Here is a 22,599-nt window from a genome sequence, read left to right as displayed (position 1 = left end):
AGCCCAAATGCCCACCTCCAGGCTCAGGTAGCAGCCCCAAAGAAGCACACAGTCATTAATAAATGGTTCTGGGATCACAGCTTTCTCCACTTTTCAAAACCTGGTTTTTATCCCCGAAAGTTTCCAACCCATCTCCCTCCCTCCCCCTCTTTCCTCAACAAAGCTGAAACCTGCTTTTAGTTAATAGGAAACATTAAATGTTCTCTGGGACGCTGCACTGATTGCATCACCCACCAAGGAGAAGGGGAAAAGGGAAAAAGGAAAGAAGATGCTGTTGCAACAGATGCTGAGATGTCAGCTCGCTGGGAGACGTTGCTATGTTTTGATAAGAATATGCATTGAGTATTTCATTTACAGGGCAATCCTAGGCATTTATTTAGAAGCATATTGGCCAGACAGCTGTAATTTAGAACATACTGTATTCCTAGCAGTTCCCAATTATAAACTCCTTCAGCCTTAACATAAAGGAACCACAGCTCCTTCTGTTTTGGAAATCTAAACCCACCATTCAGTCAGCTGCCGCATATCAAGAGCTTCTACTGTACAAACATATCCTTGCTCAGGAAGCGTCCAAAATACAGCAACCCTTGTGTGTCCCATTGCAGTAATGGGGAGCGCACTTACTGCTTCAACCACACACACAGTTTGCTCCACAAGCAAGGGTTTTACTGTTTTATTTCGGGGTGGGAATAGGACTTATGTAAGTGCAGAGCTGTCCTGCTCATGAGAGCTGGTTGTACAGTGGCTGCTCACCTTCCATCTCCCTTCTGCTGCAGCTCTTCACCAACACCAATGCTGGAGCTTGGGTTCAGATCCTGCCAAGGGAGCCTCACGTGTTCAACGCGTCCCTGTTCTTTGACCTCACACCTATTTTTTTTGAGGATCAGGGCATCCACGTGAAAACAAGCAATCCTTTGCTGGAGGAGAATCAGTGCTTCCCGATGCTTTTCTCTCTCCCCAGACTGTGAGCTCACCTATGAAATATTGCAGTTGTGGCTCTACAAGCAATTCCACTGCCATAAAATTTTTGCAAGGAACAGAATGAGCAGATGAACTCTCAAACACAAATCTCCTGCCTTCATGCAAATGTCACTAGTTAAGAGGAGCAGAGAAATAAAGCAAGCATGATGTGTATTGGCTCCAGTGTGGCTGCTTTTCAGCAACTGCCATAAGGTGGCAGTGGGTCTTTAAGGCTACCTTACACCTTCCACACAAGCAGAGTAGGAAATTACCACCCCAGTGGTTTTTCAGCATCTGGAACTGTTTAAATCTAATTTCCTTATCAAGGGAGTCAGACCATACATGAGAGCTTGGGGCTGAGATCACCTTTGCGCCAGAGCCCTACCAGGAGAAAAAGCCACTGGGATCGATTCTGAAAAGCTGTAAACGCAGCCCCCATGCGAGCCAAAGCAAATCAAACCCTTTTCCTTCCCATGTACAATTACAATGCCATTTATTTTACATCAACGCTCTTCTTTGTGCATTCATCCAACCATAAGCAAGGCAGTGTCCATTAAAGAGGAAGAGGAGCTCTGCATCGCCAGCAAGCTGGGGCTCCAGCATACTTTCATGTAGGGACCATAAAAGCAACACCAGTAAGCAAGCTGGTCACCACCTTAGCGCAAGGCTGACACATCAAACAGGCTCAGAAAATGCTGTGGAAGCATTGGGTATGCAAGAAATGCAGAGCCGGGGAATAAACAGGCAAGTTACTTTAGGCAATAAACTGACTCATCATGCAGACTGACCCAACTGTGTGAGACCATCACCAGGGACGGAGGAATAGGATAAAGACCTCTTTGCTCCTCAGCCCTGAACTGCGCTAGGAGAAGCAGCTGGAGTTGCCCTGAAGAAAGAGCCCATCTACCGTGTGCAGGCAGGCGGAAGACAGTACTCACAGAGGTTTCTGTTAACAGTTAAACACAGCCACTCTGCAATATCACAGCACTCACTGTGCCCCAAGCAGGGCAAACCGCCTGCCTAACCTTCGCTTAAAGCCGGGCTCCGATGGGCCGCGATGCCCAATGTCACACCTCCCACCGGGGACAGAGGCTCATGGCCGACATCTCCCCCTGCTCCACACAAAGCCAGATCTTCCCAGCACCTCACTAACACAAACATCGAGAGCCAACATAAATGTTTTATTGGCATTTTACCATGCAGCTCACTTGTACAGCAACTGGAGTCAATCGGCTCATGCAGCACAAACCTGCTGGGGCTTACACATTCCTTATAAAGAGCTGGCAACTGCAGACCAAATCCAAAAGCCCAATCTAGCACAACTCATAGAGTCCCCTTCATTCCCCCAAACGCACTCACCAACGCATTAAACCCCTGCAAGAAGCAAAGCAAATCTCCAAGCCAAAGGAATAAACACATCTCTCTTCCCTCCTCTCCTTGCCAGTGTGGAGGACCTGATGTGGCAAGGTCTGTTTGCCATCCTTGGAATGCAAAATAAGCCCCAAAGAAGGGAGTTTGAGTTTTACATTCTTTTTCCCTCCCACAAGCACAGATGGATCTAGATTTGAACTGCGGAGCAAGTCTGCGCCCTGCAAGACTCTTCATTAGTAATAATTAGTGGACCAGCCGCGCAGCCCACGACTGCGATGCAATCACATGCCCTCCAAGATGAAGGCACAACCCAGCGCGTCCCCGTGGCCCTGGCTGCCGGCCCCTGCCTGCTGTCCCCATGTCACCACCCTCGCTAACATCAACACGAGACCCTTCTTCTGAGCGCTTCGCCAGCCAGGAAAGGGCAGTATTTTAAAGCCCCTCCCGGTGGATCCGCAGGAAGCGGTGTGAAGCCATCTCCTGTCAGTGGTTAACTATGCTGCTTTTGAATCAATTCCAACAGTTTTTTACTTCATCCGGTCTCCTCACTCCCCCAGCCCGAGGGCATGGGAAGGAAAAGGCTGGATTTGCCCTACCTCCATCTGCGAGGAGCTGCTGGGTCCTTCCAGATCCTGATTCCAGGCCTACTGCTCCTCCAGCCACAAATCCATCTCACTCTATGGGTGCAGCCTCCACCCCGGAGCATGCTCAGTACCGGCTGATCTTCAGCCATTTCAGAGCTTTAATGAAATGTAAGCATAAGGAAGTGTCATTAGCAAAAAAAAAAAAAAAAAATAAAAAAGGAGAAAAAAGGTGCAGGATTCATCCTGATCTGGCCAACCTTCCTGCTTCCATCCTCTGTCAAGGAGGTGAAGCTCTCACTGCGGGGATCGCAGGCGTTTTTAGGCAGCAAGCATCTCAGTTTAGAACAAAAGCAAGGAAAATCCTGTCTCAAGCAAGCCTTGTGCAAAAAGGAGCATTTCCTACTGATGTTCCAACCAGTGAATTTTTCACTCTGGGCCTTCCACAAATTGCAAGATTTCCATGAAATACCATTAACATTATTTTTCCCCCCCAACAGGCTCCAACAGAGGCTTTTCGCTCGCATGCAAATAGTGCTTCTCATCCATCTTAAAGCTAACCCTACCCCAGTCTACCCTCTGCTACCTCGAAGATTATTTCAACTCCATCTGCCACAAAGTGAAAAAGCAGGATGAGAGAGGGGGAAACAGACTACAGAACCACACACTTCATGCTACATTTTCCTAAGGACCTGAATTTTAAGAGAGGTTTGTTTTGCACCAGTTAGTCCTGAAATCACTCCATTGCTGCCCTGTCTCCTCAATGCAGTGAGAACATTTCAATAAAGAATCCACAGAGGATTTTTACTGTTTATCCTTTCCAGTTTTTTAAACAACAAAATATGCAAAGACATCCAGCACTGATGTCCACAGGGCATTTTCACTGCTGGAGGCTGACAGCCCCTTACCCTGCGAGCAATCTCTACGTGGACCTTTACAGTTCCTTAATGTGTTTCCCTATAAATCCTTTGCCTATCCCCTATGGATCCCTACTCCAGAAGGCAGAGCTGCTGCAGGAATAAAACTTTGCAGGCCACAGCAAGAACCAGCTATTGAATCCCAACAAAAGTTTTAATGGATTCCCGATTCCTTGTGCTGGGCTCAAGCCAAAACCAGCCCCGGATGGTCCAATCCATTAATTGTGTGTGTGCTGTGTGCACGCACGGCTCCTACCGCTGCCATGTATGTAGGGTGTCTGCTTCAGTGCTGGTCTGGATTCTTCAAAGGAAGATGAAAAAGTTGAGTTACTTGATCAACACAGCATTTCAGAGGAAAACAGGCTGACGGATGAATGCCCAAACCCAGTATTTCATAGAATCACAGAGTCATAGAATCACCAGGTTGGAAAAGACCCACCGGATCATCGAGTCCAACCATTCCTATCAAATACTAAAGGAAACTACACGGTAATCACAAAAACACGAAAAGACTTTGTTTAGAACACAGTAAGCAAAGTTAAAGGCAAGGTTTTCATCAGTTCACAGCACGTTCATGTCAGATGAAGCACATCAACAACTCCTAATGTCGTTCTCTCATCTCTTCCCTGGGAAATGCAGCCCAGTACAGACCATCAGGCTGCAGCTTTGGAGCAGATTATTTGGGACAGCGTTCGCTTTTGACGTCTGAGCACAGGCAGCCCTGCACGCCAAGTGCTGGCGAGCTGCATCTTACTACAATATTTTTAGAGCATAAAACATTTGGTAAAGTGACCCAGGATAAGCTGTAGTAATTTGGCAGAGTGAGCACGTGCTCTGCTGCCCTCAGACCTCTATTTCTGCCCCAGGCTTTCCCCACAGGCCTGGAGCGCTGCCCAGCGGTGCCGCTTGGCCCCAGCTGCCCCTTCTCCAGGGACAGTAGTTGGGGATCTCCGCTCCCAGTGCGGGATGTGGCCCTCGCTGCTCCGCACCCGGCAGCTCTGAGGTACCACCCAGTGCTTTCATTAGGCACAGATTGACAAACCCAGCCGACAAATTCTATTCTCATCCTCTCCCTCGCCTTTAAATTGGAGGTAGTTTAAAAATACCCTTCAGAGCATCTCATCCTGAGGCAGGGCTGCTGGATGTAGAAGTGTTTGCATCCAGCACTGCTCGAGCACAGCAAGTTTGTTTCCTTGGAAACAAAGACCCATTTGCAAGCATCGCTTTCTTCCTTTTTTTTTCACAGAACGAAGACATACCTGCAGCTCTTGTTGGTACAAAGGAATTAAAGCCGAGTCACTTATGAATGTGGCTCATAAGAGAATTATGAATCTATTTCACTAATGAACAATGGGATTCCTGCACTATGGGAAAACTGCAGTTCACTGCTATTTAAGAAAACCCTTTTCCATCAATAGGTACAGACTCAAGGAGTGGAATTTATACTGTTTCCCTGAGGACAGGTAGGGAACGAAAGAAAAGCTGGAGTCATTTGCTTACCCTCGGCTAGGTACGGGGGGGAACAGTCTAAGAGGGAATCCTGCATTGCTCCTGCCACACCGCTCTGGCAGATACACCAGCACAGAGCAAACCGCACCAGCTTTCAACACCATCTGAGGAGGCAAGGCAAGCTGAGTAAAGAAGAAAGCAATAACATCTTCTAGATAGGTTTTGTCAGTTTTAAGGCCGACTTTTTCCCATGGAGGGCAGGCACTAGGGCTGGGGTGGGAAGGCAGCCCTTCTGTGCAGCCGTAACTCTTCTCCTAGACCCTGCTCACATCAAAGGTCCTGATGCTGACGGCAGTAAATCCTACGGTGACAACCTCTGTGCACAGGCAGGAAAGAGGAGGGAGGGCAAACAGTGTCAGAGCGGAGTTATCCAGAGCCTCATTTGCAAGGGCAGGCAGCACCTCCACCCTTCAGAGCCTTCCTTGGGAATTACAAGAGCTCAGCGCCTTTACAAAACCTGTCAGATATGGCATAAAATGGACACACGGGAGAACAGCAAATACAATTATGGCTCCTTAAACATGCCCAGCCAGAGGCTGACTCAGCACAGAGCTCATTTCTCAACATGCTTAGTCTGAGGCTGGGTTGCAATCTCTTCTTGAGAAGATTACCTTCATATCCACAGGAGAGGAGCCCAAACTTATCTGGTTCCTCTTGGCATCACCACATTAGAAAAAGCCAAAGGAGCCACACAAACAGAAGCTGACAGGAGCAAGAAAAGCTTCTTTCTTCCACATAAAGGACAAAGGCTCGTGATTCCCGGCTCCTGGAGAATCCCAGCATCATTGCTAGAACCAGCTACATCCCTGAAGCTGATGTGAACTCTGGATGCGTCACACGTTGGAAAGCCAGGCCTTGGACTCCAATGCACCAGATCCTCCAAAGAGGTTCAGAGCTTGCAAATGGGTTGAAAACAGCCCTGAGGAGAAGCACTTGGGGTTCTGATGGACGAGCAACTCAACATAAGCCAGGAATGTGCACTCACAGCCCAGAATCCAACCATATCCTGGGCTGCATCAACAGGTTACCTGGAGAAGTGGTGGCTTCCACATCCCTGGAGGTGTTCAAAGCCAGGTTCGATTGGGCTTTGAGCAACCGGATCCAGTGGAAAGTGTCCCTGGATGGGCTTTAAGGTCCCTTCCAACACAGACTGTTCTTTGATTCTATGAAATGCCACTTCCCTGACAGAGTGGCCTTGCTCTCCTCTTGACCATGCCCACAGTAGGACCAGCGCAGTCACCTGGAGGGTGAATTGTAAACCAAAAGCACCAAACTCCCCGCTAAACCCTGCAAATGCCCTGCAGCACTGCCAGAGAGGCTCACCCTGGAGCTTGAAAAATGCATCTCTGCAGTACAAACTGTTCAAATGTGGCTGAAGAGCTTTCACAAGCCTAACACAGACTTCCATTCCCGCTGCCATCAAGGAATCCTGAAAGCAAATCCCACCTCCCTACACTCTGCAACAGTGTGCGCCCTATAGAGAGTACAGCAAGTACTAGAATTACTTACTTTTATCCTAACCAATGCCACGGACTTAAGGAGTTTTGGACACTGTTCTTGGCCACCATGAATTCTGGGGGAACAGCAAGGAAAATAATCAAGTTCTTCCTGATCAGAAGCAGAAAGGATGATCTTAGGTCTTTTCCAACCTTAATGACTTTATGATTCTGTATTCCCTGTGACTAACGTGGTTTTGAAGGGGCAATTTTATCCAAACCAGCAAATTTGTAATCACTACGGAGCTTTTTATGCCAAGTTTGGAAGAAGGCAGATGCCATGCGGGTGAATCTGTGACAGCAGGACGTCGTCCAGACCCCAGACATCAGTCGCAACCGAATCATCCAAGAGCAGCAAGAGATTCAGAGAAGTTACTTACAATTTTCTCTCGGGTAACTGGGCTGTAGGTCAAAGGCCCCAGGCCACAGGCAATGAGCTTCTTTACAGTTCGTTATTTAATGCAGACACATTACACACCTGGCAAACACTAAGGTGAAAAAATTGTATCCAAACAAAAGCACATGCGGAAACAGAGTGAGATTATACCATGTATTAACAAATAAACTATTGCTTCCCTTCCCTTTCTCTCCCCTCCAGCTGTGTGTGCTGCCTGCAGGTATCCGAGGAACAAAGAGCCAACAGCTGCCGTGAGCCCCACGTCTGGCTGGAGCCTTCGTAGCACAGACTGAAGTTTGGGATGATAGCCATGGGATTTACTTTCATGCCCAATTCATTAAACTATCCTATTTGCTTGGGTTCCCAGAGCTGCAATGCTAAAGGCTTGCTGTATTAGGGAGGAAAAACACAAGGGGTACGTACAGCTCAACTCTAGGACTAACGCGCTCCTTCTGATCATTTCCCACGTGAAAGCTCCACAGAAATTAACAATCTGAAATCAGGAGTCCTACACTGATTTTGGGCTTTTCAAACCTGCTGAGAGTCTGCATCTCCTAGAGACACTACAGCAAGATGCAAGCAGCCCAGACACTTGAAAAATAAGCACCAGTTTTACATCAAAACCTAAGCCACTATTGCAAAAAGTGACTTGCTACAAATTCTCCCTCCTTTTTTCACCCTCCTGTGTATAAAACCCATTTACTCCCCTCACGAGGAGGTACAGAGCTGAATTTTGGTAACATTTTAAACAGAAGGAGTCAAAATACAGCAAGCCCCCACCTCCTAAAATGCTGCACTAACATCAGCAGCCTCAGAGAGGTGAACCAGAGCAGGGAGAAGGATGGATGTTGGAGCACACTTGCAGTTGAGCCCTGCAGCCCCTCTCCTCCTTCGCCTACTCTTGGCCACAGCAACCCCAGTCTGGTTTAGAGGCAAAGCAGGGGCAGACAGGAGTCTGCTGGGGAGAACTCTGCATACTGAAAAAAAGATCATTTGTGCTATTTTTACTTTATGAGGAACAGGAAAGGGCTTCACCCTTCCAGTGACGGAGACCAGACTCTCGCTGCCGGTGCTGGTCTCCCAAATTCCAATGTGCATCAAGAGTATGACGGATCCCTGGAAGCTCCTCCTCTGCTCTCACGTGGCCTTATGCAGCAGGAAGGCAGCAGGAGAGGTTGGTTCTGGCTTGATAATACTATAAAAAATAAAATTAAATAACAGCACACAGGGAATAGGGGAAAAAAAATCCTGAATAATTTTCTTCTGCAACAGGCAGCCAAAATGCCTTCAGCCACTCGATCGCTGTCGGGCTTCAATTAACCGAACTCCAGGAGTGCTGAAGGCAGCTGCCTTCCCTTGAGCAGTTTTCTAAGACTTGGTAGCTGAAAACTCTGGAGTTTCACGTGAAATTTATTAGCAGCTGGCTCATCCCTGTCACCAAGTGCAAAATGCAGAACCAGAGCATCGCACCGAGGCAGCTCGCTCCGCAGTTCCTTTGATTAACGACTTGTGCTGCACTTGGGGAATGGAATTTTGGCATTGTTTGCATGCACGAGCCAAGAAAAAACAGCCAGCGGGGCAGAGTACGGCCCACCAAGAAAGATTTCCAGAATTCCCTACTAGTCAACAGCTGACAATACAGAGGCAGACCCCGCCAGCGCAGGGAGGGTGACGCTCGGTGTTACCATGGCACGTTCGTTACGCTTTGCACAGTCTGCGCAATGGTCCTTCCCTGATGGGCAAGAGGCAAGCGAAGAGCTGCTGCATCATCTGGCAAACCTCACTCTGCTTTTTTATTGTCTCCTCAGTGTGTTCAGCTCTCGCGAGAGAGAGCGAGGTCAGCGTGGGAGCTGTGACTCTGGCCTGGCAAAGCTGGGGAGGGGCTATTGATCAGGGAGAATGGGGATAGGACGAGAAGGAACAGTTTTGAGCTGAAAGAGGGGAGATGGAGATGAGATCTTAGAAAGAAATGTATTCCTGTAAGGGTGGGGAGGCCCTGGCCCAGGTTGCCTAGAGAAGTAGTGGCTGCCCCATCCCTGGAGGTGTTCAAGGCCAGGTTGGATGGAGACACATGATCCAGTGGGAGGTGTCCCTGCCCATGGGCTTTGAGGTCCCTTCCAACTGAAAGCATTCCATGATTCTGTGAAAGCCCATGGGAGCTGCAGGTACAGGGTTTGCTCCTGGCATCCGTCCTCTAAAACAGTCCCTGCAGAAATGAATAGGGCTGCTTCAAAATAAGTGTGCCCTTATTTTGGCTTAGGGATTGATTGGTTCAGACACCCAAGGGGGAAGTAAAATCCTTTCACACAGATATGTACCCTGCACCATTCTTCTGCTCATATGGTACAATTACAGCCCAAACAGCACAGACCTCAAGCAAGGTCCAAGGTGAATATAAAGTAATCAAGCCCCATAATCTGAGGGATCCATTTACTTTTCCCAGGTCCTCATACCTCATTTCTAACCCCTGCAGCACTGCCCTGCACTCAGTGGTCAAGTTCACTGCTTCTCTTTCCTTTATTTAAAGTTTTTCTACATGCTTGCCTTACCTCGTCCTGCCGATCAAAGCTGCTCCATTAAACATATATTGGATTCTGTCTGAATATTCCTGTTTTAAACAGCTGCCCCTACTCCATTGGTAACGGGAACTAGTAAGCAAGTATAAATGCAGCAAAAATAGAACCCAGTCCAATAACAAAGAGAAACATCCCTTTGCGAATAAAACCAATAGGGGAAACAAGTCATGGGCCTAAAGGCTCCCCAGGGCACATGCAAGCCCATGAGAAGCCCTGCCCGCCCATCCCACCACATCGCTGCAGTTCGGCGAGTCCGTGGTCCTTGACCAAAGGCTCCGGCAACATAGAAACATAGAATTATTGGGGTTGGAAAAGACCTCTGAGCTCCTCGAGTCCAACTGTCAGCCCAGCACCACTGTGCCTGCTAAAAGATGCCCTAAAGTGCTACGGCCACAAGGTTTTTGAACCTCTCCAGGGATTGTGACTCCTCCACTGCCCTGAACAGTCTCTGCCAGTGCCTGAGAACTCTTGCAGTGAGGAAATTTTTTCCTAATATCCAACCTAAACCTCCCCTGGCACAACTTGAGGTACAAAGGAGAAGAGAAAAAGGAAAAGGAAAGCTCGGTTGACTGTTGAGTGTACCAACCTTCTACGCTGCCCTTCTTATGTCTGACAACAGAGGTGTGAATGCTACCAAGTCTCACACAGGTACTGGCAACGCGATCCTGCTCCGTACCACTTTCCAGCTGGGAGATCATCTGAATACAGCACAAGCTGCCACGTGACTGAAAAGGCCTCAGAACAAAAAGCTGTAGAAAAAAACTGCTACCACACACAGCTACCCTCATTTTTAACCTTAAACAGTGACCAAGGCACCCATAGAGAACTCCCTTTGAAATCTGTCAAGTTTAAAAACACAGTCCCCCCTACCCCACTAAAAACCTGTCCAGCAGGGATATTTTTTACATCATGAATACCTCAGTGCCTGTAGCACAGGGGGCTACGAGCTGCATTTCATGGCTTCCTTTGCCATCCACTCCAACATTCTCAACAGCAAAGCTCTTTCTCAACACAGCTGCATTTAAAGCAGAGAAAAGGGGCCCTGCCTTACCACGAGGAGAATAAAAGGTAATAATAAATCATTCCTCAGCGAGACGAAGGGCCTTCGCAGTCCCTGCTGGGAAGGGGGAGGCACGCAGGGAGCCGTCTCGGCAGCACCCTTTGCAGAGTCCAGCTGGCAAGGGCAGAGGCGCCGGGCTGGGGGTGGAAAACCAGCTGGGAGACAGCCCGGTGCTGCAGGCTGCTGAGCCGCTGAGGGCTAGAGGCATTTTGTCCAAGGCAACGCTTAGGAAACCCCAACGGAGTGAAGAATCAGCGGTAAAAACCTCATAAGGAAAGCCTGGTGTGATGTGTACCTCTGGCCGGGCTGGGTTTTAAGATTGCCATCAAGGATTTGGGAGGCCTATGCCAGCGTGCGGCGTGTCCATGCATTCCACACCATGGGAAGAGGTGAGGAGCGTGCTCAAAGGGAGCAGCATCCTCCCAGCACGCCACGGCTCCATCCCAAGACCACCAGAAGGACCTTGAGGGGCTGGAGTGCATCCAGGGAAAGGGAAGGGAGCTGGGGAAGAGGCTGCTGAACAAAGGTTATGGGGGGCAGCTGAGAGACCTGGGGGTGTTTAGCCTGGAGAAGAGGAGGCTGAGGGGAGACCTCATTGCTCTCTACAACTACCTGAAAGGAGGTTGTAGAGAGGAGGGTGCTGGCCTCTTCTCCCAAGTGACAGGGGACAGGACGAGAGGGAATGGCCTCAAGCTCCGCCAGGGGAGGGTCAGGCTGAACATTAGGAAAAAAATTTTCATGGAAAGAGTCATCGGGCACTGGCAGAGGCTGCCCAGGGAGGTGGTTGAGTCACCTTCCCTGGAGGTGTTTAAGGGACGGGTGGACGAGGCGCTGAGGGACATGGTTTAATGTTTGATAGGAATGGTTGGACTCGATGACCTGGTGGGTCTTTTCCAACCTGGTGATTCTATGATTCCATGATTTTTTCACCAAAAGGATTCTCAGGCTCTGTCACAGGTTACCCAGGGAGGTGATGGGAGTCTCCATCTCTGGGGCTGTTTAAATGCTGGGCAGATGAGGTGCTCAGGGATCTGGTTTAGTAGCAAGCAGGTACAGTTGGGAGTCGATGATCTCAAAGGTCTTTTCTAACCAAACGATTCTATGATTCTATCAAGTACAGTCCCACGCTAGAAGGGGAAGCGAGGAGCTAGGATGCTGCGCCATGCCAGATCCTGGTGGGGAGAAGGAGGCAAATGGAGCAAGCAGAGACAGTTTTTACGCATTCCAGATCATTCCTCAGAATCAAATAAAAAAAATTACCCATCAAGCAATTAAATTGTGCAAACATTTTGCTTGGTGTTCCGACTGCCACGTTTAATATTTCAAACAGCATCCAGGCCAATATTGTTGCTTAATTTAACTGAACTGGATCACAAATGCATTTCTAACAGATTAAAGCACAGAAATATCCACATGTTTTAATGAGGGTTTGGCACAACATGGAGCCAAACAGATTTTAGCAATGTTTTTGGACCAGGAATTCTTTGAGAAGAAAAGCAAACCCACTGGTGATGGATCTGCATTCCCTACACTTCAAAGGGGGTTGGATTTAAGAGTAAATTGAAAACCCTAACTATTTAGTGCCAGCATAATTCAAGCAACATCTGGACAATTTTCTTTGCCTCCTAAAAGGTTTTAGCTGATTTTGCAGTGCCTCGGTCCATGTTGCTCAGGCAGAATGGCTCCTTTTACACTCGAATGTTTTACTCCGGTTCTGCAGTTTCTATGCCAACGAGCATTTGTAACTCTTCAAAAAGCCCATTTGGAAGTGGGGGAGAAGACTGGAAATGTAATGAAGACTTTTTTTCTTTGCTGAGGGATTGGTTTTGGTGGTTGTTGTTGTTCCCCCAAATCTATATCATCTTTTCCTCATTTTTTTTTAAGCCCTGAAAACCTCAGGAAGGCCCATAAGCGTAAGCTCAACCATGCCAACTCATCCACCTGCTTCAAAATGCAGCAGTGACTCAGAGAGAGGGTATTTTGTTCGATCTGATATATGAAAATATACATACACACACGTACGGGCATCAATGCATTTATCGATTACTCCAAGTCTCTCTCCAGACAAAGAATCAATAGCAAATGCCTGTCGGTCTCTCTGCAGACAATGGCTCGGGGAGGGAAGAGCAACAAATGTGCTGTGCTGAGAAACCCTCAGCTGTGCTGAAGCCCTCCAGACATACCCTGGCCCAGACCTGAGGCTCAGAACTCCCTGCAGATCCACGTGTCCAGCTACGACTGCGGCAACAGGGCCTGCGTGAGCTCCCCAATCCCAAGGCAAAGTAAACAGAGCGGAGCAGCCACCACTGAGCTGTCGCTCAGAACCCAGCAGTTTGATTTTTAACCGGATTTTTGGAAGCAGTGCCTCCCCTTCCTCCCCAGATGGCTCCAATTTTATAGTTAGCAGTCGTGCTCAGCACTGTGACGTTATAGGGGCACGGAGACACAGAAAACCACAACCACAGAACAGCAAAATACACATTCAAAGCAAACTGTACTATCAACAGTAAGAGAAAAAGAGATATATATTTTTACACAGACACAGCCTATGAGACAGCATTGGTCACTGTGAATTCCATTCCCAGCTGGACTTCGTGTGTGGCACCTAGCGATGTCTTTGGAGCTATCAGCTCAAGAATATCAGCTCGTCATGCAGGGCCCCAACAGTAGAGCCTGACAGGCCAGGCTGCTTCACAGTAAGGACAGTGGACACAAGCTGTTCCCATCGAAAGACATGAGGACAACGTGGTGCTGCTTACCAGGAGGAGCTGAGCAGGCAGCCAAGGCAAGACAGCACTCACCACTGCCTGCTTCTGAGAGTTTTCTTGTCTGTGAGCTCCGGAGGATCATAGAATCATAGAATAACCAGGTTGGAAGAGACCCACCGGATCATCGAGTCCAACCATAATGAAAGCCCAAAACATCCAGTGATGCTGCCAGCCCTAAAAACTCATTTACAAGCTCATCATTAATGCTGGAGATCTATGAGTGCCTCAATCCCCCTCCCGTACACAGGTAATACCTAACCTGATGTGCTGGGTAGGGAGAGGAAGGAAAGGATGCTGTGTAATAATCAATCCTAACCACAAGACCAAGAGAAAATACTCTTGAGGACCAAATATGATCAACTTCTCTTACTTCAGCCAGATGGGGGACATAGAGAAAGGAAAACTGGACACCCTTAACCAGGGCAAAAGGTTCAATTCCAGGCGGGCACCGGGTCTTTCTCTCCCAGCACAACCATGGATGGTGCAGTGCATCAGACAATGGATTTCATCAGCAACCCAGGATTTGTTTTTGCAAGCAGGGATCAGGATGAGATCCAGGAAGGGCAAAAACTCCCTCGGGGAACAGGAGACAAAAGGACAAGATTATCAGTAGAGTGGTGGGGACTGAAAAAACTCTTAATTTTCAAAAGCAGCACGGTCTCACCCGTGGTCACTGCCCCCAGCTAACAAACACGCTGCCAAAAGCCATCAAAAGACCAGGAGAAAAGGCTAAGGCTTTAAAACTCTTCTCATTTGTAACAGGTCTACAGGTCCCTGCCCGGCACCTGAAATGCCTGGAGCATGAGGAAGGTGCCTTGCAAGACAGCCACTACCACCCCCTTTTCCAGTCGGAAGGGGCTGGAGTCCTCCTCCAGCCCAGCTCCTGTCCTCTCCTGTTCCTTGCCATGATTTCACGACCTTTGCCATTTCAAAAGCCTTTCTGGCAACCACAACAGCAAGCACAGAGCTATTTTACACAAGACTCTGCATGACTGATAAATTCAGGCTTCCCCCTCCACATCACGCATACATGGCTCACGCTGCCTACGGATCAGGACCAGAAATGCTGTGAATTTGAGTGTTTTCACCTACATCAGTGAACATCATGGGTTTGCACTGGCTGGAAATACAGCTCCATCTGTGGGTTAAAGGACTGAGCCTCAAATATCGAAACCAGCAGCAGCTGTTAACAGAAAGGAGGTGGCCACCTGAGTGTTCTCTGTCTGGGGTAACTTCTTCCACACTATACACGAGCCAAGCACACGGACAGCAAGAAACAGCAATCCATACCAGCTTCAGAATAAAATTGGGTGGGTTTACACTGCAGCCTACCTGCTGGGACTCCTAAACGGGGAGGGGAGAGAGATCTCTCCTATGAGGAGTGACTTGAAATCAATCTTTGGCAAAATCCAACTCTGTCAGGAGTCAACGTTAATGAGTTCCCCTGCCAGATTTACGATGTTTAACAGAAAACAAAAGACTGTTGCATACACAGCATAAAGGGTGCAACCTGAGGAAGACACTCACGCTCCTGGTTTTAAGTTCGCTAAGCAAGAGAGAGGTTCCCTCTCTCCCCATGCCAGGGGACACTGGAGCACTGAAGCCCTGTCTCACCTGGGTACGCAGTCTCCTGGAGCTGGGTGCTGTTCAGATACCTCTGTTGTTCTTCTGCTTGAGATGGAAGCACAAAACTCGGGCTGTGAATACAACAGATGATCACACATGCCCTTCAGGTATTGGAAATACCTGGAGGCCACATGTCCTTGGTGCCCAGCCTTCTCCCAGTGGGTCTCTTATGGGGTTACTGCAGCAGCCAGGTAAGACAAATTACCATTAGCTGGACTAAGTGCTACAGAAAGATCATGAAAATTAATTAACTCCCAGCCTTCTCTCTGCCATAAGGGATTACACTCTGCTGCTTTGGAGCAATTTCATATGAGGGAAGGGGGAAACACACAACAGATACGAGGAATTGATTGCTGCGTGGTTTCTTGTGTTGAAACACAGCACTGAAACTATCCCAACGCCTCCGGCCATGCTGGGAGATGAGGAACGAGCCAGGGTCATACCTGGGGCTGGTGCCAGCACCTTTTCCCTGGATATAGCAGAGAGGAGCTCCAGCTCCACCGTCCCTGCACCCAGGAGCCCACACCTGGCTGGGCAGCGCCTACAGGGATGTGAATGACCAGGCAACAAACCCCTGTTGTTACACAAGGCTGTCAAATTTAACACCCTGTGCCTTTTCTGCTTGCCACGCTCAGTGTAATCTCCACTAGAAGCCCAGCCATCCCCAGTTCTGAGGTTTTCTGTACTCCTCAGAGCTTGCTAGAGAAAATCCAGGAAGTGGAGGGCAGATTCACCAAGCCCTGGTGCTGTCTGGGTCTGGAGCTGGGCCACAGCCCCCACATCGCCTTGGCCAGCCTGCCCGGCCCTGAGCGCAGAGCCTGGTGTGAAAAACAACCATGTTAACTGATAAAATATGGCACTTCCTCAACCAATGCACCCCCAAAAGCTCTAATTTAGCTCTCAGATTCATCGCTGGATATTGCATCGCTTCTGAGCCATTTAAGAAAGCGCTCCGGCGTCTTCCCAAATTAATCAGGTAACTTCTTTTTTCAGTCAGCCCATGTTAAAAATAACCAAGATCCGGGGAGGCACTGGTGAAAAGCCCTTGCAGGGACACCTGTAAGGAACAAGGTCCTTGCCCATCTCCAAGGACTGAATTGCAACAAAGCCACCTGCCCAGAGAACAACCACGATGAAGCCCAAGGACAAGGCTCCCCAGTAATGCTGGCTGATTTCAGGGCTTCAATTGCAGACAGTCCATATTGTTAGCAAAATCCTCGCTAAGTCTCGCACTATCTGCCACTGCAGGCCTGACCCCGCTCTCACATGCAGAAATAAAATAAACCCTCATAATCCTACAGAACGCAGAGCAAATAGCGCTTGCCGGGACTCCTTGAATCCCACCCTGTTAAATACAAACATGCTCCTACAGTAGCTCAGTGACTTTAAACACTCACCAGCTTTTCATTTCGGGTTTTTAGCACTTTGCCTGGCAACCGTCTGAAGGGCAAATCATTACGGAAATAGGAAGACAATTAATTTTCCTTTATTCTGGAAGGAAGGATTATTGGAATAAATAAAATAATCAGCTTAGACAAGCACAGAATTCACAGCTTATGAAAAACAGTGGATTTTTTTCATTTTTCTTTCCAAAGAGAAGACTTTATTGGATGGACTTTGCAAGACAAGTGCAATAGTTTTGGAGTTGAATAACCTTGAAGTGCTGTCTCACCAATAACTCCCTATGCCGTCAACAAGGCGCCACTTCAGCCACTTCTTTATTTATTTAAAATAGCAACTTAGAACACCTCAAAAAAATGTTCCTTCCCAATCCCACTGCACGGAGGTAAGTCGAAAGCAGCCCCAGTCTGGATGCAGCCCTTCTGAGTGGGAAAGGTGTCAGGGGAGGAGCAGCAGCCACAGCATCAGGCTCTGACAACAGCAGCTCACCCACCACTTTTTAGGGTTCTCTCCCCATCCAAATATCTGCCCCCAGTAAATCCTCATTGAGTCTGGGGAGATTAATGAATTTATCTGGATTCCAAGCACTGTAGAAGATATCAGAACCAGTTTCAAACTCAAGTAAAGGAAGGTTATATGCTAATGGCTGCTGATGAATGCAAAGGAGAGAGCGACTGCCTCATCGTTGCTGCTACCTGATGCCCGCCTGTAGCTCCAGCTGCTCAGCACCACGATTAATATGGGTGAGTATCCGATACACAACGACATGCATCTATACCTACACACGTGAATTCAGTTAAAGGTAAGGCATTTAACTTCCAAACCCCAGCAGGAGAAATGAACATGAGGAAAAGGAGAGTCTTCACGTTCACATTAACAATGATGAAGTCACAATTTACTGAGAAAACGTGGAGGTATCCTGGGAAGAGCAACACAGTTGTTTCTGAAGGACTCCTCTAATAAGCAGCATGCGCTATAAAAATAGCATGGAGACTGTGGTTCAAGGTTGCTACAGCCTGGAAGAAGAAACAGATAACGGATGGAGGCACAGATTCCCAGGAACACTAAGGACTGTAAAAGGACTGAGAAATCAAATTGATGATCTGGAAAATAACATGAGATTAAGAATGATCAGGTTAGTGGGAGCCGAAGCGGGAGAAAGCAGTCTTGCAGTTGGCAGTGGATTATTCAGGAGGTTAGGGATGAATACCTTCTACTGTCCGTACCGTGTCCTGGTGAGCCGTGTCCCCGGCCAGGCCGGTTACGCAGTGCCCTGCACTCCTCCCAGCACAGAGCTCGCTCGTGCATCAAGGAGCCCACGTGTTTAAGCCAGCTCATAAATCTGAGCCTGGCTCCAGAATCCAGCACTGTCTCCCTCCACCGCTGCGACACCAGAGGGAAATGCATGCCTCAAAGCTGCTCCCTTTGCTTTCTCCAGCAGCGGCTTTACCGACTCCAGGTGCCCTGGCACAGCCAGGTCCCAGCAGCTGAAGGCTCCCCAAGAAAGAGCTCCTGCACGTACCAGCCCCCCTGCCCTTCCCGGGGGGAACAGCCATGTCTCCCGTTTGCTCCTCTGGCTGCAAATCACTGTGGCAGCAAGTAGGTCAGAGACTGGACGGCGCTTGGAGAATCACCTGCACTTCAGTTCCTCCTCCTTTGGTGTTCTCCTTTTAATTTTTCTTTTTAGAAGCCACCAAGTCACTTCACCAGCGCCTTCAACACCATCCTCCTCCAGCACAGCCCCATCCATCCACTCCTCCCCGTCCTCTCCTCCGCCTCCTGCGTTTCTGCTCCCTCTCTGCTCTGTTTAATTCCATCTTTCCCTGCAGCAGGATGCAGGTCTTTAAAGCAGGATTCCTCTTCCATCTTTCCTTTCCCCACAGACCAGACTTTTCCAAGCACAACGCGCTGCGCTGTAGGGCTTCTCTAAAACTCAGAAGCCCAAACGTACATCCTCCACACTGATCAATTCATTAAGCCTCATCCAGTTACTCTGTTAATTACACAGCCAGGTTTAAAACGCAGTTCCTTCCCCTGTGCCCATCACTACACTCATTAATCCTCAGAGAGAAGGGGGGCAGGGAGTCCCTTCTCACCAGACGCTGCCTTCAGGCTTGCTCCTGTCCCCTCTCCGAGCTTCCCAGGAGCACAGGGCTCCCATGGGCTCTCCTGGACCGGAGGTGCCATCAGGCCCTTCCCAGCATCGCCCAGGACATGCAGAAGACCTGGCAGCCTGGCAGAATGGCTCGGGCAGAGGGACAGTGCTTCTAAAGAGCACAAAGCAAGACAAGAAGCTCACTGGGGCTGTTAGAGAGGCCGAGGTGCAGCCATGAGCTGGATTTCAAAATGGCCAGGAAGGCAGGAGAGCAGGAGAGAAAACTCCTCCTCTAAAGTGAATCTCGGTAAAGCATGGAGGAGGGAGCTTCACAGCAGAGAGAGGATTCATCACAGCAAATAATTACTAGGCTTATATCAGAATCTCTAGTCTTGAAGTCCTTGCCAACTGACTAAAGGTTGGCTGAAGCTGTTGGAAGGAAAAGAAGCAAAGATGCCCAGTTTCAAAGTGGTCATTATTTCATTATTTAACACTGGGATATCAGCGCAAGACACTTCCCAGCAGAGAAACTTTCCCCTCCCCTGCCTGCCAGGGCTGCGTGCGGCTCCTTTAGATACACCTATAAGATTCGGTTCCATTCTGTTCTGGTTTGGATCCCTCGGCTGCCACAGCACCAGAGAGGGGAGCAAGTCCCAGGTTCAGGTTTCATTTCCCTCACTGAACAAAGCTGTGCTTGATAGGGGAACGAGACCAATCCGAACACACGGCCAGAATTATTTAGAGAAATGTAGAGAAGAGAGCCTCTAAATTCAGGCAACAAATTCTCCTGAAGAGCCCATTATCCTCCTCAGTAAGAGCATCCAGGAGTCCCCTGTGCTGCATTCCCTGCACGCCCTGCAGCCTGCACAGCCCCGTCCGCTCCATGGGAACGCGGCAGCAGGGATCTGCAGAGCCCAAGAACACAGCCACAAAGTTTAACCCAAACAAATTAAATTTGGATGGAGCTATTTTTTCCTTTCAGACTTAGTTGTTCCAAGGTAAGTTCAGCAGAGAAGAGGCGCCCTACGCAGGAGGAAAGCAGCCGTGGGCTGACGTGCTTGCAAAAGCTGCTCTGATCTGGAGGTAAAAAGTCTCCAGGCCACCAAAGAATAGGGTAAGGCTGAAGCACGGCACCCTGTGCTAGCAGCTCTCCCCAGCCACTGAAAACAGCTCATTTTCCCTATTTTACTCTAAAACAAAAAGAGCAGAAAGGCTTTACTCATTGGCTTTGAGCCAAAAGGCAGGCCCTGAGGACACAGCATCACCTCTGTCCTCTTGCTGAGCCTTGCCCCCTTTTGCTGGTGCCAGAGATGCCTGCCTGGTACTGGAGACCAAAGGTAAAAGTTTAGAGCTGCTCCAAACCATTTTAGGGATGAACTTTAAGGCTGCAATAAAGAATGAGATGATAGACCAAGGCTCCCTAAAGTCACCCACTGCAAAAGGGAAAGGCAGCGATGACATGCGCTGGGAGAAAACTCAGGACGAGACCCTCGTGGCAGTGCAGAGACCAGTCCTGTGGACCTAAGGTTTGGAACTGGCAAAGTAGCCCTATATGCACACTTAAAGATGGTGATTCCTGATCGGGAATGAATTTTAAGGTTTATTTTCACTTTGCTTTCACCTTTGCTTTTCAAAAAATAACTTCCAGCCCTTCAACCAGATGCACTTTTGGCAGAACAGGATCCTTTTCCTCTGAACTGAAACCCCTTATCATGGTGACGGACACATCGCTGGCATGAGATAAAAATCCAACGCAGAAAGCACTCGTCCACCACTGAGAAACACGCAACACTGCTGGATCCCAACCACGCCACAGCCCTCCAAGGTGACCAGTCTTTGTTCTCACCATTTCCATTACAGAAGCCTGCAAAAAACGTCCCTCCCTGTGTAGATTTGGATTGCTGTAACTCTATCATTGTCCTTACACCCATCAAAACGAAGATATAATTAACCCATCCTCAGCAGAAATTACAATGATTTTGAAATAGCAAGAAACAATCTATTTGCATTTGGGAGCTAATTATTCCCCCTACGCACGCAGCCACCAATGTTCCCTAAACCCAGACCCAGAACAGACAGTCTGTGCCAGCCAGAGCTTCTGGGAAGGAGGGGAAAAGGAGGGACTAAGAAAAAACCTCAACAGTGGGATAGCAAAATTTTCTTCAGACACACAGCATCTCAAGCTTAGCCAAGTCTGCAACAGAATTCTGAACTTACTGGGCAGCATTAGCATCCACTTGCATATCCCATGGAAGCTGACAGCTACCCCAAGAGAGATCCAGTAGAAGCCACCAACATATACAAAATTATCCAATTATTATCACCTTCTCCACACCACTCCAAGGAATTCCGAAGCCATTTCAACACACAACATCACAAACGGATCCTGCTGCTGCTGGACATACATTTAACACCCGGACTACTGTCACAGCTATACAACACAGGCATTTTCAGTGGCCCAGGCAGAGCTACATCTGTTATTATCCCCTCCGGGAAGGAGGAAGGGTGTGCCCGTCTTCCACACGCAGACCCAGGGACCTGCTGAGGAGCCACATCTTCTCTAACAACTCGAGCTTGAGGGAAGCTGCCTCTCCCAGCTCAAGCACCATGCTGACGCAGCCTGAGAGAAAACAAGCCACCCCAGTATTCCTGCTGGGAGCCCCAGCTTGGCCTCCACCACTTGGGCTGCAAATACTTGTAGCAAGCTGACAGAAAGCATCAAGGGCAGTAAATCACATCCTCTTGCAACTAGACTTTCTGGAGGTGAGGAGATACAGCACTCTTCAATCACCAGGAACTCAGAGAAGTTTTCCTTCCTCCAGGATTCACCCACAAAGCAACGACTGGGAAGGAAAGAGCTCAGTTTCACCTTGACGCAACCCGTGTGCCTGCAACACTTACCTTGCTGGCAAAGCATTCTCTCCTCAACATGCGAAAAGTGATCATCCTTGAAAGCAAAGCCAAAATATGTCAAAGGTTATATTTTTCCCCCATCTGACACAAGTTTACAGCTCCTCAGGCCTGGAGAGGAGGGGGAGCAAAATAGAAAATCAACTATTATCCTGTAGGCAATCAAAACTAATCCCTTTATGCATTTTCTTCCCAACAGAAGCATGATCCACCAAGTCCCACTGGGTTCTGCTCACAACTACACAGGATGAGGTGTTTTCAGCTCCCTTCTGCCAACACAGCTCAACGTGCAGCGGGCCTCACCCCGTACAATTATTTAACTCAACACGAAGTCGCCCTGGTGCTCTACCCCAGCTCTAGAAAGTCAGCTCATGCCTCAGTACGGCCTTGCATGGAAATAGGATTACTTTGGCCTGAAGGAGAAAAAAGAAACCACAACATGAAGGTCACCCATAAAATCATTACACAGATCCCTCTTCCCCAGCTCTTAGAGAAAAACCTGTATCAAACCCTCAACCTTAAAGTAGAAACACAAAAAGATAGGTACATTAATCCCATATACCTCCGTCAATTTTTTTCCTCGTGTCTTTAGAGCAGTTGTTTACTGCAGCCAACTGCAGAGAAATTACAGTAGCTTAACTCTCCAACTCCCTCTAAAGGATTAATCTTCCAGTGAGCATGCTCACGCGAGATCTTTTTTCAGCAGTTGCATCCATTTCATGAAATGAGGGCTGCTGCAGGCATGAGGAAATGGCATTTCAGGACTAGAGGCAAAGTTACACAGCACCCAGAAGAGGGGCTAATCCCTTGCTGGAGCTCCAGAAAGGATCCCTGCCCAACCCTCTACCTCCATCCAGGGTAAAGGATCTCACGTCAACGTCAACGTGCCCTGCAGGAAGAGGGGGGGCCGGTGGTTTCCTGCGACACCCGTT

General features: G+C 48.6%; 1 protein-coding gene across 4 annotated transcripts in view; it reads right to left on the bottom strand.

The window, feature by feature from the left end:
• Positions 1–22,599, bottom strand: part of EHMT1 (euchromatic histone lysine methyltransferase 1) — a 124,250-nt gene that overhangs the window by 75,824 nt on the left and 25,827 nt on the right. Inside the window, exons 1-2 of one of the 4 annotated variants that reach the window (XM_069873006.1) lie at positions 22,230–22,523; positions 21,971–22,080 (exon numbers count right to left, since the gene is read on the bottom strand). The exons of 2 other annotated variants lie outside the window; for them this stretch is intronic. The gene's annotated coding sequence lies outside the window, so the exon portion shown is untranslated. Of the gene's footprint in view, positions 1–21,970; positions 22,081–22,229; positions 22,524–22,599 lie in introns of those variants that run through there. One more of the 4 variants, XM_069873004.1, reaches the window with a different exon arrangement.

This window comes from Phaenicophaeus curvirostris, chromosome 20 (genome assembly GCF_032191515.1).
Source record: "Phaenicophaeus curvirostris isolate KB17595 chromosome 20, BPBGC_Pcur_1.0, whole genome shotgun sequence".
Classification (NCBI taxonomy): Eukaryota; Metazoa; Chordata; class Aves; order Cuculiformes; family Cuculidae; genus Phaenicophaeus; species Phaenicophaeus curvirostris.
Note: the sequence above shows the minus strand (reverse complement) of the source record. Positions and strands in the feature narration are given on the sequence as shown.